We start from the raw sequence: 6,553 nt of genomic DNA, 5'->3' as shown, positions 1-6,553 counted from the left end.
CCTCTTAGTGTAAGGTTTGGAGTAAGTGAGGGAGTCACGAGAAGGACCTCCATATTGAGCCCGAATTGAGTTGGTGATGATGTCCTGCAATTGCTGGAGTGATAAGGAACCAAGAGAGTCGCCATTGTTCTTGTAAGTTTCTCCCTTTTCATTTACTTTGCTCCTGCCAAGCGACCCTTTGGTGGAGTTCTCATCATTATGATCTTCCAACTTATTATAGAGCTCAGCGATTTGCACATTCTTTTCTTCAACCGTTCGGGTGAGCTTTTCAACCATCTCCAACAGATTGGAGAGTTGCTCCTCGATTGTGGATGCCCCCGTCACCAAGACCTGCGCATTGTCAGAAGAGGATTCATGTGTCATATAATGAAAGTTATCGCCATCTTCTTTGGGACTTCCATGGTATGATGCCGTGCTCGATTCGTCATCAGAGAAAATGTCTTCCAGGATAGGGCCGTCACCATGAACGAATAGAGGATATTGCTCTTTTGGCTCATTCTCTTTTGACAATTGCTTCTTCCCACTTTGAGAGACATGCTCTATTGCTCCCAAGCTCTCCAAGGTAATGACTGGTTGACGAGGGTTACTAGCAAGTGCCATAAGTATCGTGGGTTGAGCTCTAGCCACGCTCCGGGTGACAAGGGCAATCAGTTTACTCTTTGATTTGGAGAATGTTTGTTTGCATTTGTTGATCGGCCTCTCCACTTAACCTCGCGGTTGTGGACTTCCATGGTATGATGCCGTGCTTGATTCATCATAAGAGAAAACGTCTTCCAGGATAGAGCCATCACCATGAACGGATAGAGGAGATTGCTCATTTGGCTCCTTCGACACTTGCTTCTTCCCACTTTGAGAGGTATGCTTTATTGCTCCCAAGCTCTCCAAGGTGATGACTGGTTGACGAGGCTAACTAGCAAGTGTCATAAACGTAGTGGGTTGAGCTCTAGCCACGCTCTGGGTGACAAGGGCAATCGGTTCACTCTTTGATTTGGAGAATGCTTGTTTGGATTTCTTGACCGGCTCAACCTCTCCGCTTAACCTCCCGGTTGTGGACTTGGATTTCTTCAATGGAACAACTTGGTTGTTCTTGGAAGCTATCGCACAAACGAAAGATTTCTTCGGAGAATGAGATGAGAGGCCAAAAATGTCCCACTAGGCGTGCCAATTTGTAGAACGAGAATCTGAAAACAAACAAGAATGCAGACACGTGTACGAATAAAGTGTGATTTATTGAATATCAAGTGTGGGGTTACAATATTAGTGAACTCCTCTGATTCTATCTTCGTATATGACTTGGCTCAAGGGTGACATGCACTTGATATTGACAATTTGAGTTTGATTTGGATTTGGATTTGATGAAGAACGATCGATTTGACAGCTTAATGATTCTTCATGGACTTGAGTTTGGATTTGGACTAGATGAAGAACGATCGATTTGGCAGCTTGATGATTCTTCGTGGACTTGAGTTTGGATTCGGATTTGATGAAGAACGAGCGATTTGGTAGCTTGATGATTCTTCGTGGACTTGGGAGACTTCAGGATTTCTCGAGAGTGATCTTGCTTAAGTGATTTTCTCTCTTCTTCTCAAGTCTCCTCTCTTCTTGTTGGAAGAGGTATTTATAGTGTCAAGCCTTCTATTTTGTATAATATTTTAAAGACACTAAATTAATAAATTTCTTTAATTGTATAATTAAATCAATATGTATTTTCCGATTAATTTAAAATTAGTTATTCTCATAACTATATTAAACCGAAAATAATTGATTTAATTACAACCGTTAAAATTTTATTAATTTAATCGAATGTCCGATTACCATTTCGAATCGTCAATGACATTCAATTTCCGATTTACGTCGGAATCACGTAGCTTCAATTACGATCATCAATTTATGTGCTGACACGAGTTTTATTCGGATCTGCACCAACTTTGTTGAATTTTGGGCCACGTGTGTAATTTTGTCGGGCTCTTGGTCGATTTAATCATTTAACGAAGATAATTTACTTCATTAAATTTCATATGTCTACAGACATATCCTTTAACCCCTATGTGTTATTTCCATCTTTCTGTAACAATCGTTTATCAAATTGTTTCTTGTTGCAGCTCTTTGTTACGATAATGATCCGGGTATTGAATTAGGACTTGGGAAAGAAGCGGCATCGGTTAAAAGAAAAACTCGAAAACTCTGGGGATGACAGATCATTAGTGGGCATGGATCAAGAGCCATTTAATAGTCAGGATGAACAAACTGGCTATAAGGGTGCATTGCTTAAAAGTTTTGTAAAACAAAAATGCAAGTCTAGTAAGAAAATTACAGAGGATGAACAAGAAGTGGTATGCAGAGATGAAGAGCTAATTAATACACATAGAGAAAAACTTGGGACCGAGTATGTACTTCCTTCCAAGCGAGTAGCAATGCATAGAGTGAGGTCGAACATGAACAAGGGTAGTGAGAGATGGTTGTGCTATGGAGGGCAGCTGGTATTCTACGTTGTCAAGAGATTGATTTGTCCGAGATTGATTCGAAATGGACGAGGAAGAAATGAGAAGCCATATTTTCTGTATTTTCTTGATTGTTCCGACTTCTGAGCATGTTTATCGAGTGGTTTTGCAAGAGAGATGACACTGACGAGACAACTAATTGTGGATGTATATAAATTTAATTAGAACTCTGTTGATTTATCAACCTTCTGCACATCCGTAAAATTGAAATTCTGTCTGATTAGAAAGCTGCACTCTTTTTAGGATATGTGGCTACTGCAGTGAAATCAAAGGCCCCTACCACACCTGCATTACTGCGTTATAAAACGAACTACAGTAAAGCAACATCAGTTCGTTTTGTTCAGAAAAACGGTTGTATTATACGACTTTATCTATTGCCAAACAAGCATAGTAATATGGATTCGATAAAGAATATAGTATTTTAGAATTATGTCTGCATTCACAAGCATCAGGTTCTGATGAGTGATGACGATGTTTGTCTTGCCGGATGAACAACATAGGCATGTTGTGGGAGCAAGAAAGTATTAGCACCCAATAATAAGAATGAAATAAATACGGTAAATAAAACACTAATAAGATTGAGAATCGATCAAGGGTCTGGGCAACAACTTCACTTGAAACTTAAAGCGGTCAACTACAAACTGGTAGACGACGACTCCACCAACCAGAAGAAACTCTATATATATTTTCTTTGGTACAAATGAGGTCATTAGCCTAAGCAAAATAAAGCGACGAAGAAACTAGCCAGAGCTACAAGCCAACTTCCTAGCTCTAGAAAGACCAACAATGTCATCCAGCAGAGCATCAAAAACTAGCGTAAGAGAAGCTCTATATTGAAGGCAGAAATCCGCTCGGCCAAAGAACTACCGTCACCGGCACTTGACTGTGAAAAAGTATGAACAACCGCACTTTAAGGACTGTTTGCTTGTGAACACATCTCTTATTTTGAAAGCTACAAGTTATTTTGAAAATATTACAGGAATGGGTGGCTAGTGAATATAATATATCTGAAGATCCGAACTCTCAGCCTTATTATGGATTAAAGATTTGAATCAGTATTGTACCAAAAAAAAAGACTTGAATCAGTCCAACAAAGTATCGAAACTATTACATGATGTGAAGTTAGAGTGTTATATCAATGCACAAGCCCTTCACAACTTTTTGTTTGTTTGCATAATGGGAATCTTACATTATCTAGTGCTACTATTGGCATCCAACAGTTGTTTTGTAGTTAAACTAGCCAAAAGAACAAATAAGGAGGTTTTCGGGGAATGTAAGTTTATTTCGCAGCCTCGCCATAATTTGTACTAATAGGTAATTTTTTTTCTACCTAACTCTAACGCCCATAACAAAAAGATGAAGACAGACAAAAATCAGTCTATGGAGAAGAACAAAAATCAGTTTACGGGGTCTTCATTCAGGCAATGCACTGCTCTTAGAAAATGCTCCATAAAGATCTTTTATGGTGGATAGTGGGAAGATGGTGTCTACATGTTGAATATCAATTTGGGCTGATGAGTTTGATAAAGAGACGGTCGATTTATCCAAGTTACAAGATGTAGCATCAAGGCTTGGTTATCAAAATTCCCAAACAAGTTATTTATACATATCACCCACAACACATGCTATTGTAGATATTGGTTGTGTTTGGTAACGCTTATCATCTCTAGTGATTATAAGCTAAGCCCCTCATCTTGTTTGATTAACTTGGCATTTCTTTTCCAGCTTCTCAAAGCTATGGCTTTTTCTTAATAAAAGCCGAAGCAGCTCTTTACCTCCTTTTAGAAGTAGAAACCCACGTTGCAACTGTAGGGCTAATTACTGTAGTTCAATAAATTTTTCGTAATACCGATTCCTACTCTTATCTGCTTCAATGAATTACGGTGAATCGCCATTTTGAAACCCTCATCTTCTCTTAACGCATGCGCCCCTCTCTTCCTCTATCTCACTGCTTCATCAATCATCAATGACGATTTCGAGGGTTCAAGAATCCAAAGCAACGCATCTTCAACATCGATCACGATCTTGGGTTCAAGAATCAAAATTAAGCAACATGTCCTGGCAATATGATTCAAGGTTAGTGTTTTAGCAATCTCAGTTTGAAATTTATTATTTAATTCCGTTGTAAATTTGGCTTCAAGTTTGTAGAAGAGATGGTTGCAAATGCTGCCTAATCGAGACTTAAAATTATCTTTCATTGTAGTTAGAGAAAACAAAGAACAAGAAGAAAATCATACAATATTATTTTGGAACGTACTGTCGTATACTTGATCAACCGGCCCAAGACTTGTTTAAAGTTCTCATTAAGATCTATCAACCATCATCATATTTCTTATAGAAATGTGAATGTCTGAGGTTATCATATCATTGTCTTCCTCACTAGGGTATCCAATTGTTTAGGATTTTCCTATACCCACCAGTTCCATAACTGATATAGATAATTGTGTTGCTTTTTTGTATGTTGATGAAACCAAATGTGAGGGTTGATTTCTTAGATAAGACAAAGAATTTTCTTGATTTCGCGATCACCAAAGAGTGTACACCTGTACGGGTGAACAATGGAGGTTGATAGGGTTTTATGGGCACCCAAAGTGGAAAGATTGCTCGTGGAACTAGCTCTGTGCACGCACAAAGTTAAGGTGGCGACCAAACTACCATGGATAATATTTGGGAATTTCACTGAAATGTTAAGAAAGAGGAGAAAAGTGGGGGGCTGCCTAAGAAAGATTCGAAAATAAAGAACTTTAGAGTAGCCAAAGTCGTATGTGGTCTTCATGATGGTACTGGATATACGTAGGAGAGAGATGGCATTAAGCAGTGGCTTGATGGAGGATTATCTATAACCAATGGAAAAAAAAATTGTTTCCTCATCAGAAGATATTGCATCTATCACATGGAGGTATCTCAGATCACATTCCTATAGTGATACAAACGAATAGTCAAAAACATGAAATAGAGAATGGAAAAGCTATACGTGAGTCGATGGCCCTAGTGTTTAAATTGGCTTGGAATTTCGAATGCGTGTATAAACATCTTCACTCAGGTTGACCTTTCTTTAAAAAAAAAAAACTGTTACACTTGAGCTGACAACAATCTCTAATATTTGGAAAGAGATGATACCATCGAGAGTCACAAATGATTTAAATTTTGAAGTATTAAAGACGATTGTGCCTCAAGCTATTCATGCAACATTTGTTGCAGTACTTGATGCAGACGCGATAAGATATGAACGTTTGGTTACAGTAAGGACTTGGTATAGCCTTAATTTGTTTCATATTATGGAACTGCATGGTTCGTCCCTAGTTAAGTCGGGATGATCTTGAAATTCCACCCAAGTGTCCAAATGGTTTTTTAACTGATATCTTATTTGGTATAATGGCCCGTGATAGGACTCGAGCTGTGGAAGGATTCAGTCTGTTAAGAGAATAGGATTTAGACGACAGGGTTAGGGAGAGATTAGTAGGGATAGAGTTAGAATATATACATGTTCTGGCATCAGAGTTAGGTAGATACTAGTATGATTATCGCATGATGGAATGGGTGAAAACTAAGTATGTAAAGGAAAAATTTTGTTTTGAGCAGAGATAACCCGGAAGAACGTGATATTTTCGGGGAAGGTAAGTTCATTTCATAGATTCGGCATGATTTGTACTACTAAGGTAATGTTTTAATTTTGTGAACATTGTTGATTTAGATCAATAATGTACAAAACAACTAGCTATGTCTTCTCCTTCCGCAGCAAAAACCACCTCTCCCATAAAAACAACCTCTCCTCCATCTCTTCCACCGACTCTTCCTCCAGTAAAAGCATCTCTTCCACCCGCAAAAGCATCTAGTATTGCTACCCCAAGGAAGAATGTGTGGAATTATTACAATAGAAGGACAAAAATATATAGTCTCAAAGAGGGATGGTGCGCTCCTGGAAATGAAAACGTATCTTAAGAAGAGATTCAAGGGGTCTAAGTGTACGACCATGGCGTGCTTGATGAAGAACAGAGCGACTACGAGGCCTGAGTTCGTTCCTCATTAGCAATCTCACAATATATAACATG

The sequence above is a fragment of the Argentina anserina genome, chromosome 1, assembly GCF_933775445.1.
Source record: "Argentina anserina chromosome 1, drPotAnse1.1, whole genome shotgun sequence".
Classification (NCBI taxonomy): domain Eukaryota; kingdom Viridiplantae; phylum Streptophyta; class Magnoliopsida; order Rosales; family Rosaceae; genus Argentina; species Argentina anserina.
This window is presented reverse-complemented; position numbering follows the sequence as displayed.